Below are 26,602 nucleotides of genomic sequence, written 5' to 3'. Positions count from 1 at the left end.
AAAAATATATACTGCATAGCATGTAACATAAAAAGGAAATAGGTTTAGATTTTTAAGAAAACAATCAGAATCCTAGAGATTTTTTTTTTCTTTTTACAAAATAAAAAAGGAATTTTTTCCTTTCTGGTTTTGAATATAAATATATAGTAAAAAAATCAGAAAATATAGAAAAGCTTGAAGATGAAAGTTAATTAAAAGCCCATTATCAATACAGTAAACAGTTTGGTAGACATGGTTCCACTATTTTTCTTTCATTTATACAAATTTATAATATCATTTAAAATGATTTTTCTACTTGTTATTTTGTAACGTATTTTCCAAATAACACATTATACCAAAGACAAAGATTTGTTTCAAATGTAGTATTCCATTATACAGACTGAACAATTGGTTTAATCACTGATAGTGGTAAACACATTATTTCCAGATTTTTAGCATTTATATGTTCTTGTACTACATCTTTGTACCTGTGATTAGTTGTCTTATTATGAATTATAATAAAGTTTATTGCTGGATTAAAGGAAATATACATTTAATATTTTGATATATACTGACTGCCAAATTGTTCTGCAGAAAGGTAGGATGAATGAACACTTCTACTAACACTGCCAAAACACTGTAAAATGTAGGGATTTTAAGGACCATAATTAGGCTGGCCAGATAGCTTAGTGGACTAAAGCGCCTGTTTTGGTAGAGTGCAGCAGCTGGGGTTCGACCCCTGGCATGCTGTGCGGGAGGGGGTGGGGTGAGGTGCGGTGGGGTGGGGGTGTGCTGAGATGCCACTGAGACTCTGCGTGGTGGCGTGCGCCTGTAATCCCATTGCTTGGGAGGCTGAAAAATAGGAGGATCACTATGAGTCTGATCTACGTAGTGACCTTGTAGACCCTGTCCTAAATTCATTAAAAAAAAAAAAAAAAATTAAAGACCATAATTTCCTTTACCTAGTACCCACAAGTTAAAAGAGGAGAAGTTTATTTCAGCTCATAGTTTGTGGAGGGTTCAGCCCATAGTCACCTGGCTCCAAAGCAGGGCATTGTGGTAAGGCATACAGAAACAGCAATAGCAACTTATCTTTCCTCTATCCCTTTGTATTCTATCCAAGATATAGCCTGTTGGTTGGTGCTACTCACGCCCAGGTGGTGCTTCCATTGTCTGTGGTAAGCCCATTTTGTTTTTGTACACCCTTAATCCCAGTAGGCTCCACTTATAAGCACATGACACTTTGGAGAGACATCTAGATATAAGCCATAAAATTATCTGTATAGTTTTTTTTTTCTTTCTTTCACATACTTGTTTGGTTTATAAACATTTCTGGAATATCTACTAAGTCAATTATTGTGTTAGTGCCAAGGAATATAAAGATGAAATTAAATGAGCATACTATATTGGAATAGCTTTGGCATTTACCCAGATTCTTAAATTGAAAAGTCATGTTTAAGTTATTTTTCCAAAACATCAGATGCGTTTCTTGTAAAGATAAGCAACTGTTCAAGTATTAGAAATATAGGAAGTGAAGCATGTTGTATCATCCTTTTTTGTGAGTGGTTAGTGTTTTTCTGTTCGGAGTGTGGCTAGGGGTTAAACAAAATTTTCTACATGTTGATAATTATTGTAGTTGGTTGATAGGTACAGAAGATTTAGTTAATCTAGAACTTGAATTAAAGTAAAATATTGTTCTGGTAACTTTTGTTCATTAATATCTAGGAAATATATAGGTTTAATTTGTGATAAATTTGTTCTTTGTAATTTAACATTGGTTCATTTGTGGTTTAGTAACTAGTTGTAGATTAACTGAACACTGAGTTGGGAAAATAGATTATTAAAAGCTAATATAGAAATACCATATTACTTATAATTAAGCATATTTTTCTTTTTAAGTACATGGAATATGTTAAAATTTATTGGGGTGCTTTTTAGGTCATATATATATATATATATATATATATTTAGGTCATATATTTTACATTAGAAAAAATTTCAGATATGTAGATGAATGGAGAAACTAGTACTATAAATCTCCCACCATGTAGTAATCTTCTGCTTAATGAGTAGCAAAAGGGTGAATGGATATGAATTAGTTTTTCTAGATTATATAAATGTTCAGTGATGGCCTTATCTATAGAAAATACAAGGTAAGCTGATAGTTTTAGGAGAACTGCGCAGGGTGAATAATGAAGGAAAAGATGGAGTTAGGTACTGTTGAAGCTCCTTTCAAGCTCTGTATTTCATTTAAGACTAAACTGAGGCCCAGAGAGGTGAAGTGAATTGTTTGAAATCATGAAGTTTAATAAGTTGGGGAAGTTTGGATTTAAGTTAGTTTCTGTATCCCATGTCTGGCAACGTTTCTCCATAATTTTGGCTGTTGTCATAGTATGCATGTATGTTTTACTTATGCTTTGTACGACTTTCAGCTTATGTTATGATAGTTTTTCCTAATGATTTTGTATTAGAGTGGTGTCTTGAGGGAGTCCTGAATTTTATATTTTTTACTTAGTCCTTTTCTTCTTATGCATTTCCAACTTTGTCCCTCCTCTTTTTATGAAAATGTCTTTTCTTGCACTGAATTAGAAAAATAGTGGGAAATTTTACTTTTCATCTGGAGTAAAATATCTCTATTTTTTTTGAGAGAACCAGTATGAGACTCACCGACACATCCACTCACCTTTCCTCCCTCCTTCTCTCCCTCCCTTTCATCTTCCTTCCCTCCCTCCTTCCCTTCAACCTGATCCGAGCCTCTCTTCCCCTCCTGTCTCCTCCCGTCCTTTCCCCTTTCCTCTGCTTTCTTTCTCTTTCTCTTTCTTTTTTTCTGAGAGTGAAGCAAGAAATGAGATTGTTTTTTGTAAGTAAACCTTTCCTTTCTTTTTCTCTTTACAACACATTTTTGCTGAGTGAAGGGTCTAAGCTAATTCTGCTTCATTAGTTTTGGAAAGGATGAAGCAAAAATAATGATGCGGTGGTCACTTGTGCCTGCTGGCCCCCAGGTGATCCCAGTTTTGGGATTTCCAGGAGAAGCTGATCTATATTTTATTCCTCTCATTTCTTTTGTCTCTTTAAGGCCTCTTCCTCACTTAAAGTCTTCTTGGAAGCTTAAAGTGGCCTGCCACTTCTGAGGAATATGTTAGTTAACCTGAGGCATATTGGTATAGCATTAACACTGCTCCTTTGGGAAATATACTTGTATAACCTTGATCACTGTTGGTAATTGTCTACTTGTCTTTCATGGGTGCTGTCCTATGGCCCAAATGAAATTGGTCTGCTTAGAGATTGAGCTTTTTTTTTTTTTTTTTTTTTTTTACTTTTGGCAATGGAAATGAGTGGGGATGCTGGGATACCTCTTCTAAACCTTACCTGGGTATGTAGACTTGCAGATGGATTGTGGAGAGTGGGGGGAAGCACCTGTGTGTGCTGGCAACATGCTGAGATTTATTGGATAGGAAAGTAGATTATTATATTTTTCTTTTTGCTCAAAATTGTGGGAATACTGGAGGCCCAGAAGGGAACACAGACCCATGAATTTAGAGGTGAAGTGATATTTATTAGATTTTTAAAAAAGAATTATTTGTGCCTGATATATGCTCAGAATGGAAAGATAAAATACGGTTTCTGTTGTTTTTTAAGATCACATTGTGTAGTGGGGGAGAGAATTACGTAAACATGTCATTATGATATGGTAGATGTACTTATAAGACAGAACAGATGAAACAGTAATTATTTGAAGTAGAGATACTTTTTGAGTTGGACCCGAAAGAGTGAAGTCAAAAATTTTTTAAGTAAAGAAGTATACTAATTTTCTAAAGCTGCTATAACAGGCCCAAAACTTCATGGCTTATGACAAAGCACATTATTTTCCACTTCTATAATTCCAGAGTTTGACAAGTGCTTTGCTGTGCTAGTCAAAGTCAGCAGGGTTATAGTCCTTTCTGAAGAATCTAGGAGAAAATCTGTTTTCTTGATTTTCCAAGGTTTTGATGCCTATGTATACCCCCGGTTCATTGCTTCGTCCATAATTAAAGGTGGACACAAAGCATTTCTGCTGTCCTCACATTTTTTCTTTTGAGTCTTTTGTCTTCCATTTTTAAAAGTTCCTGTGATTACACTGGCTCCAGCTGGATAATCAGGATAATTGCCTGATCTCACAGCTGACTAGCAACTTTAATTCCACCTGCAACCTTATTTCCCATTTGTCATGTGTTACATAGGTTCTGTTAATTAAGATGTGAGCATCTTTGAGTTTTTGTGTCATTCTCTTGTTTAAAAACTTGGTTGAAAAAAACTTGATATATTATTCATTTGTTTTTGGAAATCCAGGATCCAAATATGATGATATTCCTTTCAGCAAAATAATGTTAATGCAGTAATTGTATAATGGTTTTGGGAGGATCTGCCAGATGCCGTAAGACTAACCTCTGGCTGTTTTTTACCTAATCCCATCAACCCTATCTCCCAGGTTCAGTAATCTGTAGTTTTACTCAGTGCTTCTCAAATCTGGTTGAACTTCAGAAACACCTGTGAAATTATATGAAATAATTTGTTAAAGATGCTTCTTGTTTTCATTACAGTTGAAAACCATGGATGTAGCCACTGGAAAATAAATTTTTTTTTTTCTGAGACAAGGTCTTGCTGTATAGTCCAGGACTGAACTCACAGCAGTCCTCCAATCTCAACCTCCCAAGTGCTAGGATTACAGGCATGCACCACTCCATCCGACTCTAGATTGTTATTCCTAGAAAAATTCACATTTGTATCTTTAATGCATCCATAGTTTTTCTTTGCTTTACTCTTGGAACTTGCTTTCAATTTTCTTTTTCTCTTTTCCTCCCTTCTCTTTAGCTCATTGAACAACACTTTTTTTTTTTTTTTTTTTTTTTTTGGTGGAACTGGGGATTGAACTCAGGCCTTTGCGCTTGCCAGGCAAGTGTTTATTCCACTGAGCCATCTCCCCAGCCCCTCTTTCACTCATTGAATTCTTAGTATTTTTTTTTCAGGTTCCTGCTTCAATTTCCATTAAGACTTCTTTGTGAATTTATTTTCCACTTCTATTTCAGGTATAGCAATATGCCCATTATGTGTATTTATTTGCATATATTTCCTGAGCAGGCTATAGATTTCTTATTTGTAGCACCTACTACATATAATAAATGAGCAGTAGTAGTCATTCAGTGTTTATTTGCTCACTTATAAGTAACAGTTTTGAATTTAATCTTCTGCTCTGGCCAAGCCAAATCTATTCCCATCTCTAGGAAGTGAAAGGAGGAAATAGAAATTTATAAAGAAGTTGGAACTGATTAAGATGTTTGTGATTGTTAGCGAATCTTACACTAATACATGTTTTTTTCCTTTTTGCCACTCCAAAGTATCTAGGTGATATTCATGACATTTCATGATTAAATTTAAGAAATATAATTTAAAGTAAAGGTTAAATGATAGTGACTTTGGCAAGCTGTGGATGGTGGGTCATCCAAATCTAGGCAGTTATTCCAGAGTAGCTGATTACTTGGACGGTTTATGAAAATGCCACTTGAAGCCATGCCGTACAGTTGAAGAAACTCTAGACAGAAACAGTGCTAGGAGGTTCAAATCAAAAGCCAGTTGTCAGATGCTTCTACTAAGGGCAGCTCTGTAATCTGGGACAGGATCTGTGTTAATGCAAATGTACAGTACAATATGGCAGTGATTAGCAGGAGAGCAGTTGGTTGTTCTTTTTTTTATGTATTTTTTTTTAGGGAAGGGTCTACCAGGTATTCAGAGTCTCACTACTAGATTGGACTCATAGTGTTCTACCTGTTTACTGCCTCCCAAGAGCTGGGATTACAGGTGTGCACCACCACACCCAGTCTCAGTTGCCATCTCAGCACACCCCGGGGGCAGATCTGGCACGCAGGCCTGGGAATCAACCCCCCTCCCTGCTCCTGCTTGCAGGAGCTTTAATCTGAGCTATTTGGCTGGCCATTCTTAAACTTGTATTTATCTCTTATCTTTCATAAATTAAGGTACAGTGTTTTACCAGGCGACATCTCCTTCTTGGAATGAGATTTAGCAAAGGTCTTGCTGGTAGATCATGGCTGCTGGCAGAAGTTTGGGGCTGAGTGTTGTTTTCCTCAGTATTCTTTCTCTTTTCTTTTATTAGTATGTCTCTATGTAGTATCTGCCATTTTTTGCCCATGTCATGCTTGCTAATCTGGACAAAAATTATTCTGCTTTCCTTTCTCACTTTTTTTTTTTTTTTTTTTTTTGGTGGAACTGGGGATTGAACTCAGGCCCTGCGCTTGCCAGGGAAGCACTTATTCCACTGAGCCATCTCCCCAGCCCCACTCACTTATTTTTGAAACTGGGTCTTTCTACATAGTCCAGTCTGACCCTGAACTTGCTATATGTCCTAGACTGGTTTGAATTTCAGTTTCGTTGGTCTTAGCCTCCCAAGTGTTAGGATTAGAAGGGAGCACCGTGACCCATGAATGGCTTTCTCTCTTCTCATATACTGTCTTCTTTCTAGTTCAAACTGTTCCTTTCCGGAGGCAAAAGGGACTTCTTTCCTACCCTCCTTTTACATTTTCCTGAAACTCTAACCAGCAACTTCCTGCTAACTCTCTTGTTGACATGTTTGCCAGGAGTATCCTCTCTATCAGTTTCTAAGCTCACTCTGCGAGGCACACTTAAGTTGTCTTTTTTTTTTTTTTTTTTCTGATTCAAGTTGTCACCCTTGTTATTTTCATTGATTCTAAAGAATGTATTTATATCTGTACTGTAGAGTTTGTTACTTTGTTTTCATTTGTCAATTCTTTTTCCTCCTTGATACTAGTTATTTGTACTTATCTGCAAGTTTTATATTTAAAACTAATGTAGGAAATAGTAGGATGTGGGATAGGTGATGGAGAAGTTTTTGTTGTATACAGTTTCTTTCTTTTTTTTTTTTTTGTGCGGAACCAGGGATTGAACTCAGGCCCTTGCACTTGCCAGGCAAGTACTTATTCTACTGAGCCATCTCCCTGGCCCCTTGCATACGGTTTCTAGTGCAGCATGTTTATAGGTACATGAGTTGTAGGGAAGACTGTATATGATAGTTGTGAGTCTGGAATTCAATTCTTAAAAACTGTATGATCACTTAACATTTATAAAGTTCTCATAGATTTTTTTTTTAATCCTTTGTATATAGTTTTGTGTCTGAAGATCATTGCCCCCAAATTATTATGCATTTATATCAGTGTACATGTAAAGGAAATGTTTACTGGGCCAAGGTACATAATAGTTAAAACATGGAAACAATTTAGATGCCCAAAAGCAATAGAATTGCTAAGTAAATTATGTTTGTACAGTCTAATATTTCATACAGCAGTAAAAATAGATGAGTCAGGCTGGTGAGATGGCTCAGTGGTCTGAAGCACCTACCTAGAACAAGCTAAGCTAAAGCACAGAGACTGCAGTTCAATCCCCCAGCACCACATGCCAGCCAGCCTCACCCCCTGTTGGGTTGAGCTGGCCACACACACACACACACACACACACATAAATAAAATAAAATTAAAAAAAAATAGATGAGTCCATGGATAAGCTAAAATAATACGGATTGAGCTCCTTTTTTTATAGTGTTAAAAGAACCTGGCTATAAAAGAGTATAATACTGTTATATCCTCAGTATAATATTCAAGAAAAAGGAAAACTAATCAATATTGTTTATAGATATACATTTTTCTATTGTACAAAGAATACAAAGAAGTGGTTACCCACAAGACTCAGGGTAATGTTACTTATCAGAGAAGAAATGAGATAGTGATTGGGGAGAGATAAAAGCAGGACAAAAGTGAAATTGATTTTAATAGGCAGGTGACTTAGGTGAACTATTCTATTAGCCTCAGTTTCATTGACTGTAAGCTGGAATTATATGTCCACCTTATGGAAATTATAAGGATTCTGATAAACTTTATAAAACACTCAATGGCTTGCTCATATTAAACATTACATGTAGTATTTTCCTTATTTTAGTATCTTGTCATGACTCCAAGCAGATGACATATAGACGTTTGATAGGGAGAATGAAGTTCAATAAAAATAGGTGAAATTGAAAAGAAAAACTAAAAGTAATGATAAGGATACTATACTGTTTTGTGTCATAATGCCATACTTGTTGGGCTATTATTAATCTTCAGAGTGAATCTGCAGTCAGATTCAGTTATGACAACCAGTATTAACTTACATCTCTTGGCTTAGGTATCACTGTCCCTATCACTATTTTACATCCAGCTAGTCCAGTAAGTTTTCCAGGGTTCTATAGAGTAATAAGTGGTAGAGGTTTGAGTTTGACCAAGTTTTTAATTTTAATTTTTTGCTATGCTGTTAGTAATAATTAAATTTGACCTGAAAGTTGTCAGAAAATAATTGTTATTCTATATTCATTACATATGCAAGTACTCTCATTAAAAAAAATTATATAATCTTTTTGAGACAAGTTTCACTGCAGTTCAGGCTGGCCTTGAATTTACTATGTAGCCCAGGCTGGCCTGAAACTTGCAGCAATCCTCCTGCCTCAACTTCCTGAGTGCTGGGATTAGAGGCATGTGCCACTGCACCTGACCAGAAATCTTTAATGGAGGTAATTTCTGAGAAAGTTCTATTGAAAAACATTAGATTTTATGAATTTCTAGGGACAGACTCCACATTCCATGGCTGTGCAACAAAATATGGTTAAACTAGATCATTTTATTCCAAGACTTCAGAGTTAATGTTAATTCAACAGCATCTGGTGTAATATGCTGCAACTTGGATTTTGGCAAGTTATTTGCTATCTACATTTCAGTGAAATGAAGATCACAGGCAGGGCAGTAAATATAGCTCAGTGTTATAGCACTTGCCGAGTATACATGTGCCCTTGAGTTCAATCCCCAGTGATACACACGTACACACACACACCCTGGTAAGGGAGAGATTACAGCCACAGGATTACAGGGTTGGATGCTGAGTTACATCTCATTTCAGTTTCATGTGTGGTCATTGCCTTTGATTTATGGTAGTGTAGGTTTGATGGTTTGCATTCAGACTTCCAATATACTCAAAGGATTAAAAGGATGACTTCATCAAAGATTGCTTGTGCACTAGATATTAAAAGTACATATCCTTTGGGCATTGACTCCTTCCCAGTTACATTTGTTCTCATATCATCACTACTTTTTAAGTAGCATTTATGTAGCCCTTCATTTTAAATTTGTTTATTTATTTTTTTGGTACTGGAAAATGAACTCAGGACTTTGTGCTTACCAGGCAGGTACTGTGCTGCTGAAGTATATTCCCAGCCAACCTTAAATTTATTTATTTATTTTATGTATTTGGTATAGGGTCTTACTATACAGCTCAGACTCTGTCATGATCTTCCTGTTTTCAACCTCCCCAGCGTGGTCTCAGTGGCTGGCTCAACGCACCCAGGGGCAGGGCTGGCCTGGCATGTGGTGCTGGGGATTGAACCCTGGTCCCTGCGCTTGCCTAAGCAGGCACTTAGTTTGCTGGGCTATCTCACTGACCCTCTTAAATTTATTTTTAAGAGGTCTGTTTTCAGTTCAGAAAGAGTATGTTTGTTTTAGTCACTTTTTTCATTGCTGGGACACAATACCTGACACCTACAACTTAAAGGAAGAAAGACTTATTTTGGCTCAGGGTAGTCCACAGTTGGCTGTCTCCAAGGCAGCATGGTGTGGCAAAGGGGCATAGCAGAGGAAGAGCTGCTTGTGTTGTTGTGTCTAGGAAAACAATGAGGAGAGAATTTGGAAAGGGACCTGCCTTTTCTGATCAGGCTCCACCTTCTAAAAACTACCTACCTGTAATACCCTAATAATGCTTTCAAAAGAATTGCATAAAGCTTTAGGGGGATATCTAGACATGAACTATAAAATTCTGGCTGTGGCCTCCCACAAGGCTCACGTGCATCATTTTATTTTTGTTTCATTTTTTTTTTTAATGTATTTAGTACAGGGTCTATAGGATCTCACTGCATAGATTGGACTCTGTAGTGATTCTCCTGTTTTCAGCCTCCCAAGTGCTGGGATTAGAAGCATGCTCCACCACGCCCAGTCTCAATCACTACCTCAGCGTTCCCTAGGGGTGGGGTGGGGCTGGCATGGTATGCTGGAGATCAGACCCTTGTCCCTGTATCTGCCTAAGCAGCTGCTTTAATCTGCTGAGCTATCTGGCCGGCCCACATGTTTTTATTAAAAATGCACTTAGTCCATCTCTAAGAGTTACCGAAGTCTTAACAGTTTCAGCAGTGCTGAAAAGTACAGGTCCAACATCTGCTGTGAGACTCAAAGAAAAAACAAAACAACCAGATATAAAATGGAACAGGATAAACATTCCCATTCTAAAAAGGAGAGAGAGAGAGAGAGAAAAAAAAAAGGATAGAAAAGGATGAATGACACCAAAGAAAAATTGAAACCCAGCATGGTAACATTAAATTCTGTTGCTCCATATCCACTAATGAGGCAAATTGGTGACATGTGAATCCCAAAGGGCTTGGATTACCCACAACCCCCCCACCCCCAGCATTTCCAGTGGTTGTAGCCCTCATGGCTTCTTTCTTAGGCTGAGTTGCTTGTTCTTTGTCATTTTTCTCAGATGTTCCATGTTCTAGGCTTTTCTAACTTTCTGGGGCCTCCTCTGCACTTTGAGCTTCCCTCTCACAGTTTTACACACTGCTTTCTCAGGGGTACACTCTCTGGCCTCCTAGGCTTTCTTTTGATATCTGGGTGGAAGCCTTCATTAATCTCACAACTCTTGCATTCTACGTGCCTGTGAGAGTAGGACTGTGTGGATGATGCCAGGATCTGCTCCAGCTTGAACAGGAATCAGATCGTTTTGTATTTTGGCTGGAGAGGATTTTAAGTGCCTATAAGGCTGAGCACTGTGAACTGCATCCTGAGTTACCCATGTGGCCTTTCTCCAACACAGTGCCCTGGGATTTTATTCTTAAATGGAAACTTTATAGCATTGAGTTATAAATGGAGGGTTCTTGTTGGCTTCTGACATATCCTCAAGCCGTTTTGCCTTTGGTCTTGGTCCAACGTAATTGACTTCTTTTTAATGCATTTTTCCCCCTGCTCTTCTGCTTTGTATTTGCAGACATTTTCTTTTTTGAAAACAACAACATCATCATCATCAACAATAACAAGGCACCTTTTAAGTTTTTTTTCCTTTCTTGATTTTCAATATAAACTTGGCTAAAAGCCCCCAATAAAAGTACTAATAGTACTCTTGTTACAATATGAAGTTTGGGCTGCCTTGAAATTTCCTCTACATTTATCTACCACTCTTAATTTGTTTCATGTAAAGTCTTGGGACATGAACAAAATGTAGACAATTTTCATTTTCAAGAAGAATTTTTCTTCATACATATGGCCTAGAGTTGAATTGCCAATGAAGTCTTGATTTCCAAATGAAACCTCTTAAGCCTGGTCTTTGCTGTCTGCGTGTTTATTAGCATTCTACTCTTCTGAACTCTGACCAAAATCTCCCGTCAAGCTGTTTACAGCATCCCAGGGCTTCCTCAGCTGACGTCTCCGAACTTTTCCATACTCCTCATGAGAGCCACTTCCAAAAGATTCTAAATTACATAGTGAGGAAAGGGCATAGCAATAACCAAACTCTTACTACCAAAATATGTCTGAATCACTTTTTCATTGCTGGAATATATTACCTGAAAACTGTAATTTAAAGAGTAAAAGTTTATTTTGATTCATGTTTCACAAGGTTAAAGTTTGTGTTCTTCAGGCTTAATCATAGAAACAAACAGCAGAAGGGCCTGGGTGGAGGAAAGCTGCTCGCATCATGGCACCCAGGAAGCAGAGGGCTAAGGAAGGAACCAGGAAGGGAGATGTACACTTCCTTCTTGAACCTCCCGTGATCCTGTCTCCTAAAAGCAGGTCACGTACAACGCCCTCAAAATCCAGTTATCTCTCTAAAGGCTCACCTTTGAGTGCATGAGGCTTTGGGAAGACATCATATAAAATATAACAACATTGTATTCAGTTTTAGTGTGAGCATTTTGAGTCCTAAATTACTTACGAAAGGAAATATGGGCAATTTTTTTTTCTTTTTCTTTTTTTTTTTTTTTTTTTTTTTTTTTTTTAAAATTTTAAGTCTAGAGCAAGCTGGAGGCATAGCTTTTGTGGGACAGCTTTGGGTTCCAGAAATTAGTTAGACTTATGAATGAGTAAATTATTGAACTTTTAAAATATTCTCATCTTTACATTATTTTAAATTTGTACCTTATAAAGAACACAGTATGGAAGTGGTCCCCCTGAACTTGCAGTATTGATGGAATACTAAATACAGAATTCCTTTCTCATTTCCATTGATTTGGAAAAAACTTTTGTTGCCATTAAGGATATAGAACTTGGTGGTTAACTGCATCTGCCTTACTGTTTTAGTTCTCTTAGGTGTATGTGGTTGTATTCAGTGTTTTCATGTATTGAATTTAGAAAATTTTAAAAATCATCTCAGTAAATTTTGTATTCTTTCCTTAGAGTGAAGGTGCTTTTGTGCTGGAGGCTGGGAGTATCTTTGTCAACATCCGTTCAAACTTAGTGTGGAAGGCTGGGGAGATAGCTCAGTAGAATAAGTGCTTGCCTGGCAAGCACAGGGTCCTGAGTTCAATCCCCAGTAACAAACAAACAAACTAACTATGGGATATCAGAGGGACTTAGAGCTGCTAGATGGGCATTCTTTTGCCTAATCAATACTGTGCCATTTTTGAGCTTTGATAACCCAGTAGGGGGTGGGTCTGTGAGCATATAGGCAGATTTTTGTAAGGTGATACCAATCGTTTTCCCCTTAAAGTGGTGCAGAATCAGGAAGGATTTATTTTCTATTAATTAGTCCGTATAATTAATAGAAAACAGTACATTGCTTATTTTTATGAATTCTGGGAGTGTTACCGTGAGTTTACCAAGTTCTATTTCAGTTGTCTGCTGTGCCAATTTTTTCATTAAGAAAAAGTTCTAACTTACTGAAAAATGGAAGGAATAATTAATCATTAACCTACTTCTTTTTTTTTTTTTTCAGAACTGAGGCTTGAACTACTCAGGCCCTTGCACTTGCCAGGGAAATTCACTAACCTAGATCCAGTAATTAAATATTAGTGTCTTGCCATATTCATTTTATACACATTTCCTTTTGGATGTCCAATTGTATGTATTATATAATACTGGAGATCAAACTCAGGATCTTCCAACTGGGTTTGAACTTAAGGTTTTTCTCCACTAGCCCTTCTCCATGTCTATGCATATAGGCTTTTTATTTGGGAGAAAATTAACTTTTGTGTCATCAGGTATAATTTTCCTAATTTTCTTTTATATTCTTCATAAAAGGTAGAATTTTTGCCTCTTTAGTCATAAAACGAAGAGATTACATTCTCTTAATGAATAGAGGGATTTGTTGTAATAGTGTTTGTAAATAGGATATCATGTCTGCATCTTATACAGCAAATAACCACTAGGCAGAGAGTATGCAATGTGTTAATTATTGAAACTGTCCTACCAATTTGATTTGAAACTATCTCATTGCTATTTGTCTCTCAATAAAATTACGGAAAAAAATTTAACTTAAGAAAAAAAAAGAATACTGAAATTTCCTGAGATGCCTTCCATCTTCCTGCACAGTGCCTCTGCTTCATCATATTATTTGCACATCGTAAAATAATGAGCTTCAGCAGGCTGGCAGGCTCTGAATCTGACATCTTCAATCTTCTTACCAATCTCATCTCTGAGGAGAAAAGTGAAAGACTTTTAAAAATGGAAGAAAAGAAAGGTGAAATTGTAACATATTTGAAATGAGACTCTGTGAAGTAATAAAAACTTACTGTGATCTCCCTGTATTAAAAAAATAAAATGAGATTTAAACCTGACAGTATCATTAATAATGATATGAACATACTCATGGAAGAGATTCATTTTTTTGTTGAAAGATACAGCTAACATGAAGAGGTAGGACACTGTGCGTAGTTCATGTTCATCTACAGAGTTGTTGTCAGAAACTCCAGTATCTCTAATTTGTGCTCCAATAGTCCAAGCTTTCCTACTTCTCTTTACCTTTGTCTCTTAAAATTTTTCATTTTATATTTCTTGGAATAGAAATGAAACAAGGAGAGGAAGTATTGAATGAAAGACATTTATTGTTTGGAGCTAGATTTTTCACATATATTAACTTACTTAGTTATATGACTTTATTATCATGATCCTATTATGGCTATTAGTATTTCCATTTTATAGCTGAGAAAGCTGAATTTCAGAGAAGGCGAGTAAGTTACCCAAAGTTATGTGCTGGTAGTGGAAATAGGAAGCAGATATGAAGCTTAATGTTTGTCCTTATATATTTAAATTTTTAAAAAACATCTTATTTTCAGGTCACTATGATGATAGTACATTTGAATTACAAGTCTCAGGTAAAATCTAATGCTTTTACTGTTTTATATTGGGATAACTTGGTTGTCATCTGATTGGCAATCTGTGTAGGATGTGTCACTACTGTTTCTTAGAAGATAGTTGGTAAAGATTTTATTTCTCATAGGATTTTTAGGGGGCTTGATAATGTTAAGTGTAGAACAAACAGTTATATATCATGCTTTTGCTTATTCTAATAAACAGTGGAAAATTACAGGGTAGACTAGCCTAAATATAGTTGAATTCTAACATGTCAGCATTCTCGGACAAGCTTGTGCCAAACATGACAGCTCACCCAGAAATGTGCAGGCACAGCCCATAAAAGAACCTAAATCAAGAATTCAGAGGAGGAAGTAGTGACTCACTCCAGGATTCTGGATGATGTGTGGCTCTAAGGAGAAAAAGTTAAGGATGGGCTTATAACTTGCTCAGGGTTCTGCCAATGATTGCGTTCAAATATTTGAGTTTTTTTGTTTGTTTTTAAACAGGGTCTCATTGCAAAGTTCAAGCTAGCTTTGAACTCACTCTGTAGGCCAGGCCGGCCTGAAACTAATGGTGATCCTCCTGCAGCAGCCTATGGAAGGCAGGGGTTATAGGCATTTACCATCCTTCCTGGTAGGAATATGATTTTTGACATTTCCAAAGAACATATGTTGTTGAGAACCCCCAGTTTGAGCACACAAAATAAACACACACACACACACACACACACACCCCAATATCTTCTCTACACCTCAATTAATCTACCAAGGAAAATTGTTCCACTCACAACAGCTTACAAAAGAAAGTATCTTGGAATCAACCTAACCAAGAAAGTGAACGACCTCTATATTGGAGTTTTGTTGGAAAATTATACAACCCTGAGAAAAGAGATCAAAGAAGACATTAGAAAAACAAACCTCTTTTGTTCATGGATCAGCAGAATTAGTATTATTAAAATGGTCATATTACCAAATGTAACCTACAAATTCATTATAACTTCTATTAAGATAATAACATTCATCACAAAACTAGAAAAAAAAATCCTAAAATTCAGATGTCAACACAAAAGGCCCATGGTAGCATAAGTAGTTCTGAGCAAAAGAGCAGTGCTAGAGGTAGACCTGATTTCAAGCTATATGTACTACAAAGCTGTATTATTAAAAACAATAACAACAGCAACAATGGCAACAACAACAAAAAGGCATGGATAGGACTGGTTTAAAGACACATAAGTACAAGGTTGTGACTTCAATTCCTGGTACCAAAAAAACCAAAAACCAAAAAAATCCCAGACATGTGAACATAGGAGAGCAGAAAGTACAGAAACAAACACATATCCTTACAACCCTCTGATTTTTGATAAAGGAGCTAAAAACCTATGTTGGAGAAAAAATAGCTTCTTTAACAAATGCTACTCAGAAAACTGGATAGCCACATGTAGAAGTTGAAGCTAGATCCCTGTCTCTCACCCTGTACTAAAATCAAATCCAAGACTTAGATATAAGACTGGAAACTTTGAAACTGCTGGTAGAAAACAGGGGAAACACTGGAAGCCATAGGCATAGGCAGACTTCTTGAGTGGGACCTCAGTAATGGAGGAAATAATATAAAAAATCTACAAGTGGGAATATATCAAATTACAACGTTGCACAAAAAAAGGAAATCATTAAGAGAGTGAAGAGACAGTTGACAGAATGGGAGAAAATCCTTCATAGCTACTCCTGAGAGAAGATTAATGCCTAGACTATGTAAGATCTTAGAAAAAGGCCAAAAAACCCCACCCAAAATACAAAAACCTACTTGTCCACTCAGTAAATGAACAGAAGAGTCTCAAAAGAAGAAATATAAATGACCAACAACTATATGAAAAAATGCTCCAGAGGGTCAGCTAAATAGCTCAGCGGATTAAAGCACCTGCAAGCAGGCGGAGAGGCCAGGGGTTCTATTCCTGGGCTTGCTGTGCCGACCCCACCCCCAGGGCACGCTGAGATTGCAATTGAGACAGGGCATGGTGGCACATGCCTGTAATCCTAGCTCTTGGGAGGCTGTAAACAGGCAGATATTGAGTCCAATCTAGTAGTAAGACCCTGAGTACCCTGTAGACCCTTCCCTAAAATACAAAAAAAAAAAAAAAAAAAAAAAAAAGTTCCAGTTTTAGCCCTTAGGGAAATGTACATTAATACTACATGTAGATTATTTATCACCCTAGTCAGAATGGCTGTCATCAAAAATACAAAAAACAGTGAATGCTGGTTAGGATTCAAGGAAAAAACTATTTTGCATGGTTGGTGGAAATATAAACTGGTAAAGCCACTATGGAAATTAGTATGGCATTTTATCAAGACACTAAAAATACATATATTACTTGATCTAGCTAATACATACTCCTTGGTATATTCTTGAAAGAATTACAGACCACATACTGTAGAGGCACGTATATGCATACCTGTGTTTATGAGTACACTTCACAATAACTATGCTGTAGAAACAGCTGAAATGCCCATGGACAGATGAATAGGCAGAGAAGATGTATCTCCGCACAGTGAAGTGTTATTTGGCTAAAAAGAATGAAATTATGTTATTTGCAGAAAGAGGAATTGGGGACTGCACAGGAAAATGAATGGGACTATTAAGCAAAATAAGTCAGTCTTAGAAAGTTAAATACCTTGTTTTATCTCATGAGCAATCTAAAAATAAAAAAAAAAATAATAGGAAACTAGAAGCTAGACTTTTAGAGATGAAGAAGATAGAGAGATAGAGTTAAGATGGAGTCTGAGATTCTTAGTTTGTGTATTTATACCCTAATCATGGCTTTATTCTCCATCTTTATAACTGATGCAAACAATTTAGCTAATCTAAAAACAGCAGCAGCAACAACAACAACAACAAAAAACAATTTAGCTAATCTGTGACTCAGTTTCTTTGTATATGAAATGAAGATAGTATTACTCTATATCATTATGGTGGTTTATTTTTTATTATGGTGGTTTGAGCTAAGTAAGAATATGTAACAATGTATCAAGTAATCCACTATAATATATAATAAACATTAGTTATAAATACTAAATAATCTTTGTATATATTATACCATATATTTATGTCAATATGTACTAATTATACTTGTTGGTGTTATATTATTTAAATAGGCACACACAAAATTTATTTTCTGCCTTTTAAACTGTTATTTTGAATAAGTGCTTGCCTGGCAAGCTCAAGGGCTTGAGTTCAATCCCTGGCTCCGCAAAACAAAACAAAACAAAACAAAACAAAACAAAACAAAACAAAACAAAACACAAAACTGTTATTTTGAAACTTCCATGTTTTTTCAAAAACTAACAAACCTAACAGAATGAGGGGAGGACCTGGGGAGGAAGCTGTACCCTTCCTGGGCATTGCCCAGCAACCTGCCTCTTCCTACCAGACACTCAACAGGAAATCAACTCTAGTGTCCCCATGATCTAGGCCCCTTCCAAACACATGAGGCCTTAGGGGCCATTTTAGATTAATTTATAACAATGGCAAAGCCTTAAGGCAACAGAGATAGAAAGCTGACACATTGATATCATGGATATTAATCTTTTTTATGTATATTAATTTTTATAAGTAATACTTAACCACTTTGTCTTTTGCTTTTTGACCTAATTCATGTTACACATTCTTTTTTTTTTTTTTTTTGGCTGGCTCAGGCTGTCTTAAGAGTGTGTCTGGTAAGATATGGGATCAAACCTCAGTCCTGTGCACCTGACTGGGTTTGCCCCAGCAGGCACTTAAACAACTGAGCTAACCCACAAGCCCCATGTTATACATTCTTATTGAGAAGTTTCACATTTTGTTTTGGTAAAATCCACTAGTTTTTTCCTTTGTGGCAACTGAATTTTATGTCATGTCAAAAATTTTATGTCTTTTCTTACCTCAAACTTGTAAGAATATTATTCTGAATTTTCTTTGTATATCTGGTATTAATTGGCTAACTGAAAATTTTATTTAGGTAATTATATTTTTACATACAGTTGTAAAAAATAATAGTGAGATGCCGTGTATGCTTTCCCTGGTTTCTTGTAATGGTAACATTCTGGAAAATACTAGTATAGTATTACAACAAGGATATTGACATTGCTATAATACACCAATTTTCCTCTGATTTCTAGTTTTACCATAGTCATTTGTGTATGTGTATTTAGTTCCATATGCTTTTATCTCATGTTGGATTATATATTTATCACTACAGTCAATGTCCTGAAAGGTGAGACACTGTAAGGATCCCTTATATTGCTCTTCTGGTACCATATCCACCTCCCCTTTCCTCTCTCACTCCTTGCAGCCATTAACCTGTCTCTAGAAGTCTTGTCACTTCAGTACTTTTATGTAAAGTCATACAATATTTACTGGGATTCGATCATTCAACATACTTCTCTGGAGATTATCCCAGTTACTGTAGCAATAGTTTACTCCTTTTTGTTGCTGAATAGTATTCCATGATATAATATAGCACGATTTTTTTAATCATTAACCTGTTGAAGGACATCTAGGTTGTTTCCAGGCTTTACTTTGGTATAAAACATTTTATTTGATTTTTGTTCCTGGTTCCTGAAATTTTATAAATTGGAATGATAGGAGCATGTTATTTATAAAAAAAATCCTATACTTGTGTTTATGCTAATGAGATGATTCCTGGTGGGTTTCAGGGTGAGGTCTAGTTACCCAGAAAGTCAGACTTTGTTAAGAGGATTGTAGCTTTCAGTTCCACTTGCCAACCTCTGGGCGGCAAGGAAGAGGGGCTAGAGATTGAGTTCATTTTCCTCTGGCTTGTGATTTGCTGAGTTATGCCTATGTAATGAAAACTGCATGAAACCCCCTAAATGATAGAGTGCAGAGAGCTTCAGATCATTGAACAGATGGAGCTGCTGGGAGAGATTAGAGCCCTTCTTCAAGCAGTGAAAACTTCCTGTGTTACCTTCCTTCCTTGTCATGTGTTGCCTTATGGATCCTTTGTATTTGGTTTTTATGAAATATATGTTTTTAGTAATAGATAAGTAACACTAAGTAAAATGCTTTCCCAAGTTCTGTGAATTATTGAATTTGAGAGGGCAGGAGGTCATGGGAACACCTGAATTTTTAGTTAGATGTGCTGAAAGGTGGGACACCTGGCCACCCTGTTTGTGCCTAGTGTCTGAAGTAGAAGTCAGTCTTTGGAACTGTAATTAACCTGAAGACCCTGATACTAATTCCAAGAAAAGTATCAGACTTGGATGTAATTGTGAATACTAGTAGGTGTCAGAGAATTGGTGTTGGAAAAAGTAGCGTATATTTGTTGTCAGGAGGAGAAAGAATTTTTCATTAGCTATCATGAAAGAAGCTGTTCTGAATATTTAATTACACATTTTTGTTGTTTTATGTTTTCACCCAGATAAGTTGTTGTTTTTGTGGAATTCTTAACAGTGTTGGTGCTGGATTGTATGGGAAGTATGTGCTTAAATTTGGTGGAGGTGGGGGTTTATGGTGTTGAACCTTCCACCTTTGCAAATGCTAGGCATAGATTCTGTGACTGAGCTGAACCATAATCTTTATGGTTAATTATTAAATAGTTAGTTTCTTAAGAATAACTGTTTCATTATTTCCCAGAGTGGTTGTACTGTTTTGTGTTCCTATGAGTGAGGTATTAGTGATCTAGTTTATTTGCATCCAACATGTGGTATTGTCACTTCTTTTTATTTTAGCCATTCTGATGTGTAGTGAGATTGTAATATTATTTATTATGATTCACTTTTAAGTTCATCTTTATTATGGTGTTCTACAGAATAAGCAGTTTATTACTTGTGCTACAGGTGACAGATTTACTCTTGTTGCCTGTTTATATTTTCACTAATGTAGCTTATTGCCCTCCTACAGATTGCTAATATTTACAGACTTGTAAGACTGGGATGATATCAACAAATGTGAGCCTTGGTTATAAATTAAAGGAAACAGAAAGCTGTGTGGAGTTTTCTTTTCTCACTTCTGTTCTCTGCTTCATATAAAATTAAGCTAAAAACCAGTTGCCTGCTGGTGTTGTGTCACTTTCGGCATGGCCCTTAGCGACACCGATGTGCAAAAGCAGATTAAGCACATAATGGCTTTCATTGAACAAGAAGCCAATGAGAAAGCAGAAGAAATCAATGCAAAGGCAGAAGAAGAGTTCAGCATTGAGAAAGGTCATCTTGTGCAAATACAGAGACTGAAGATAATGGAATACTATGAAAAGAAGGAAAAACAGATTGAGCAGCTGAAAAAGATTCAGATGTCCAACTTGATGAATCAAGCCAGGCTGGAAGTTCTCAGAGCAAGAGATGACCTCATCTCTGACCTGCTCACCGAAGTTAAGCAGAGACTCAGCAAGGTGGTAAAAGAGACAATCAGGTACCAAGTACTGCTGGATGGACTGGTGCTCAGGGTTTGTACCAGCTGTTGGAGCCCTGAATGATTGTGCACTGCAGGGAACAAGATTTCTCCTTGGTAAAGGCTGCAGTGCAAAAGTCCATCCCTGTGTACAAAATTGCCACCAAGAAAGATGTTGATATTCAAATTGATCAGGAGGGGCTGGGATGATGGCTCAGTGGAATAAGCGCTTCCCTGGCAAGTGCAAGGGCCTGAGTTCAATCCCTGGTTCTGCAAAAAAAGCAAAAGCAAAAACAAAAAAAATTGATCAGGAGGCTTACCTGCCTGAAGACATAGCTGGTGGAATTGAGATCTATAATGGGGATCGTAAAATAAAAGTTTCCAACACCCTGGAAAGCTGGCTGAAACTTATAGCCCAGCAGATGATGTCAGAGGTTCGGGGAGCCTTGTTCAGTGCAAGCGCCAACAGGAAGTTTTTGGATTAAGCCTCAGGGAGGTGGAATTTATCCACTGCTCCTCATCTGAAGAAGCAGTACTGTGGCTTTCTCTCCGCTGTTCTGATATTGTCCACATTTACCAATGATGTGCTTTCCTAGGGGTTGCCCTTGGTCTGAACTCACTTAGTGTCAGGCCTGCCCCAGGCCTCCTATCCTAGCTGGCCACTTCTCCCTGTCCCCTTCTTCCCCTTCTTCCCCTCCCAAGGTCCCAAGGGTGCTGTTTGTGCTTCCCTGCCCTCTGGGTGTAAATTGCATGTGGGGATTGCACTCTCCCACAGCACCAGTACTGCTTGGGCCTGGAAGCGTTCCTCATCTGTAAATGTGATTTAAAAGCTAACCCATAGATTCTTTATTTATTAAAATGAAAGGTTTATGTGGAAAAACAAACAAAAACCAAAATGTGATGTCTACATATAGTGCAATCAGGTATGTCAGCATGAGGAAGACCTGTGCGACAACTGACTGAACCAGTGTTTTCCAGATGATCTGTGTCTGATGTGACAGAGGCACATAAAAGGATCAGTTGAAGTATAAGATAGTCTAATGAGCTTTAACGTAGCAGAGTACAAAAAGTGTACAAAAAGTTTTAGATTCCACATGGTAACTTTCCTTTAAGAAAGTACCACTTGTAAAGTTTTGAGATCAAATTATATATCTGTTTTATATCTTCCCAAATATATGTAAACATGGGTTTATCTGAAAGGATTTGAAAAATAACTCCACTTTGTAATGTACATATGTATGTGCCTGGGTTTTCTTCACGTGCTTTGAACCAAAAGCACACTATGTCGTAGATTGAATGCAGAAGCAGTTACAAAATCCAGATGTCTTTTGTTAAGCCAGACATTGAAGAGTCTTGCTCAAATGTAGGACAGGCTCTCATAACTAAGTTTTTCATTGTTTGGTAGTTACTTTATTGCTTATTTATTATTTATTAGGGACTGAGCCCAGGGTCTTCTACCACTGAGCCATATCTTCAGCTTTTTTTCTTTTTTAAAATTTTTATTTTGATGGACCAGGGATAGAGCTGAGTGGCACAGCACCTGCCTGGTATTGTGAGGTCGTGAATTCAATTCAATTTCTGGTACTAAAGAAAAAAAAAGATAAAATTTTTATTTTGAGACAAATTCTTGGTAAATTGCTGTGGCTAACCTTGAACTTGCAGTTTTCCTGCCACAGCTGTTTGATTACAGGTGTGTGCTACCATGCCTGACTTACATATTTGTTCACAAAACATATTCTTTAACCTGCAGTGAACTCATTTTTTAATTTTAAATGAGTTAATATTTTAAAATTTCTCTTTCAATTTATTTTTTGCAGCTTCAGACCTAGTTGATAAAAGTTATATACACAGTGAGTGGTATCTTGGTTTACAAACTTAATTTGTTGTACAATTTTGGAAAAGATGACCATATTTGTGTTTGTGTGGGAAAGCTGGCTATAGTCATATTTGTCACCCAATGCAGAATTTGCAGACAAGAACAAAATTTTGCCAAGTGTTTTTGTTTGTGAAACAAATTGTTTACAAACAAAAGCTTTTCTGAACCGAGATACCACTTTAGAGCGCTCAATGTGATGTTTTGATATATGCATACATTGTGAAATGGTTGCTGTAATGAAGCTAATTAGTATGTCTGTCAACTTCTATAGTTACTTTTTGTGGTGAGATTTCTCAGCAAATTTCAAATATAAATTATATTAATAAATACACATTACATAGGATTACTGTATCAAAAATACATTATAGTATAGTCATATTATACTTTTTTTTTTTTTTTTTTTTTTTTGTGGAACCGGGGATTGAACTCAGGCCCTTGAGCTTGCCAGGGAAGCGCTTATTCTACTGAGCCATCTCCCCGGCCCCTATACATGTTCTTTTGTAGCTCCTGGAGTTTCTTAAAGATGATTATTTTGAAGTATTTTCTAGGCAGTTTTAGGTATCTGTTTATTTAGAATTGGTTATAGGTGCCTAATTTCATTTTTTTAAAAATATTATTATGGCTTTTCTATTTAGTCACAATTCTTGTGGCCTTGTTTTGATGGCTGAATTTTTTTTTTTTTTTTTTTTTTTTTTTTTTTACCAAAAATCAAACTCCAGATCTTGTGCAGCACCAGCCAGGCAGGTGCTGCGCTGCTGAGCTATCTGTCCAGTTGTGGTTGTGCATTTGAAGGCTACCTGTTTTTGTTGATTGGCTTTGGCAGGGGAAGTTGCATATACTAAGCCCATGGAAAGATTCAGGGCAGGCTGGTTGGTTGGGGCTAGAGTTCCTTGTAGGCTGGCCTGGTTCATGGGTCAGCAGTTGCATATGTCTGGTGCCTAGTTTCATAGGATTAGTAGTGCTGCCTAGGTTCCTGAATGTGGGTGTGGGTCTGGGTCTGTGGGATGCCATTGCCTTGCTATTATCCTTTGCGTTGGGCCTGGAGCCCAGTACTGGAGGTCCAACCTGTTGCTGAGGTGGGCTTTGTGCCTGAGTCTGGCCTGGCTAGCCTAGCATAAGGTATTTGATGACTGTATCTGTTGGAGTAGATCTGGAGCCTGAACCTGTGGGGATATACCTGGGTTCCTTGGAGACATGCTTAGGTCTGGTTCTAGGACCAACGGGACCATCCAGATACCAGATTCTCCTGGGGTGAGTCTAAAGTGTAGGCTTTGGAGACTTGGCCTGGTACTTTGACCCAGTTGGAGCCTGGGTCAAATGTGGCACCTCTGGCCACAGAGGCTGTCTTGGCTCAGGGATGGGTCTGTAGCCTGGGTTCCTGGTGACCAATCTGGCACTGAGGTTCTCTGGGTGAGGCCCTGTGCTGGGGGTAGAGGGATCCCTGATAAAGTCAGGTGCTCACTTTATTCTCATTTCCCTACAAAGGGAGCATCTCTCTTGAGTTGCACTGTGCACACTTGGGGCAAGGGAATCATGGCTAATGTGAAACTTTCTTTCATACGTTTTTCAGTGTACCTTTTTTATTTTTGGGTTCCAGTTAGGTTCTATAGTCTCTCCTGCATTTCTTAACTCTGGTGAAATTATTTTTATGAATGAATGGTTATTTAAATTGACTTTTCTAGGGGCCAGGGAGATAGCTCAATAGAATAAACGCTTGCCTGCAAACGCAAGGACCTGAGTTCAATCCCCGGTTCTGGGAAAAAAAAAAAAAAAAAAAAAAGACGTATGTCTATACACAAAACGAAATGTGTTATATCTATATAATGGAATGTTACTTGGCTATCAAAAGGCATGAAGTAGTGAATACATGTCATAGCATGAGTAAATCTTGACAATATTTCATTAGCTGAAATTAGCAAAATAAATTGACATTTCGGGGGCTGGAGAGATGGCTCAGTGGTCTAAAGCACCTACTTAGAACAAGCTTAGCAAAGCACAGGGACCGCGGTTCAATTCCCAGCACCACGTGCCAGCTGGCCCCGCCCCCTGGTGGGCTGAGCTGGCCACACACACACACACACACACACACATAAATAAATAAAAAATTAAAAAAAATTGACTTTTCAGTGCAAGTATGAAGGTTTGAAACTCTTCTGTTATCTTGCTGTTGTTCCTGTTTTAATTTGTAATATTTTAACTTGTTATGTAGGTATGCTATTTACATATATTTATTTGTGATTTTATTGAGAAACAGCAATGAGACAGTTTCAAAACAGATTAGTAAGACAGTTACAAAAATTAATACATTGCATCTTGTTGTCTTTATAGTAGTTATTCATAGTACAAGATGCAGACATGATATCCTGTCCAAACACTATTAGTAAAAATCTTTCTTCTCATTGAATTAAAAGAAAGTAGCTGTATATCCCTCCTATTTTGTGTATACAGATACAGAACGGTCCTTCATTTATATCCTAATTTTTTGTTTAGTTTTGTTAGAGATGAGTATTCCATTACCATTTAAATATTGTAGGTGCGTGAATTCGGCAAAATAATCTAACATAGTCCAGTAGTCCATAATAGTAGTGGGTTATCCGTAGGACTGGCAATGTCAGAAGTTGTTGACTTGAGCCTTTTATAGCTCAACATATTAATATGACTTTACTTTTTACACCTCGTTTTTATACTTTTCTGCTGAATGGTTAAGACCAAGATAAAGCTAGACCTGTATAACAAGAAATGTGCCTTTTGTTTATATATATTTAGAAAGAGTGATAAAGCAAATGTTACAAGCTGAATCTGGCATAAAGGCTGTACAGATGTTCTCTGTTGTGAAATTATTTCAGAATAAAATAAAAGAATTGTAAAATAATGTATTAAGTTTTTTACTGGTAGGAGCAGTTTTTACTGATTAACTGGAAAATGTTTCATTGTGCTTATGAATGACTGAAATGTTTTGAGTAGCTGAAGCTATGTATGAGCATGTTGGAGTTTCCCCCACTTTTCAGAGGACACTCTTTGTACTCTGCTGCCCCCTTGTGACTTTTTCTGCTCACAAGCAATTCATTCAACGAGTGCTTACTTTACATGGGAATGTAAAGTATTGTTTGTTATCATCAGTTAAATACCATTTAGTATTAAGCGAAATGATTTTTCTAGATGGTGGGACATAGTGCCATAAGGTTACATGTAACAGTCTCTTTTTTTACTTTTGAGTCTTTTCCTCTACGTTTTTGTGTGATACTAAGAATTGTATCTAGGACCTGACACATGTTAAGCATATTCTATGTATAACTGAAGTACAACCCTAGCCCTTCTTTTTTATTTGACATAATATTTATTGATTCCTCACTGAAGAGCAATGATAAAGCCAGTTTTTATACTCCTCTCCCTACTTCCTTACCACTAAATTAATAATGTTTTAGTGTTTTTTATTTTCTAGTGATAAGTAGTTAGCTCATGATCTCATATTTGCAATTCCCAAATATCAAAGGCTTTGAATATCATTTGCTGTGAAAATCTGCCTCAATTTATTTGATGAGAAAACAGGATGTGAGTTAATGTGAAATATTGATAGTGTTTGTATTTACCATTTGTGTGGGATATTTGTACATTATTGTACAGGAATAGTAATATATCTTGATTTGGGGTACTGCTATTTGTTATCATTTTTTGGTGCTACTGGAGATTGATCTCAGGGCTTTGTGCATGCTAGGCAGGCACTCTACCATTGAGCTCCAGCTCCAGCTCAGTTTGAGATACTTGTTAAGAGCTCACTGGTGATGTTACATAATGTTTGACAATATGTACAAATATATTGTTTTTTGAAAACTGTAGAATTTGATAGTAGGAAATATTTCTGCCTGAAGGATTTTAGATAAAGAATTTTATACCTGTGCTTAGTTTGCTTAGCTTTGACTCCTGAAGTAAATAAGTATGAAGAAGGAAGAAG

At 36.8% G+C, this 26,602-nt stretch overlaps 1 protein-coding gene and 1 pseudogene across 2 annotated transcripts in view; both read left to right on the top strand.

Moving 5' to 3' along the window:
• Nucleotides 1-26,602, top strand: part of Exoc6b (exocyst complex component 6B) — a 650,136-nt gene that overhangs the window by 18,292 nt on the left and 605,242 nt on the right. The gene's annotated exons all lie outside the window — the stretch shown is intronic.
• Nucleotides 20,464-21,259, top strand: LOC101591925 (annotated as a pseudogene).

The sequence above is a fragment of the Octodon degus genome, unplaced genomic scaffold (assembly GCF_000260255.1).
Source record: "Octodon degus isolate 3935 unplaced genomic scaffold, OctDeg1.0 scaffold00058, whole genome shotgun sequence".
In the NCBI taxonomy this organism is placed as follows: Eukaryota; Metazoa; Chordata; class Mammalia; order Rodentia; family Octodontidae; genus Octodon; species Octodon degus.
Note: the sequence above shows the minus strand (reverse complement) of the source record. Positions and strands in the feature narration are given on the sequence as shown.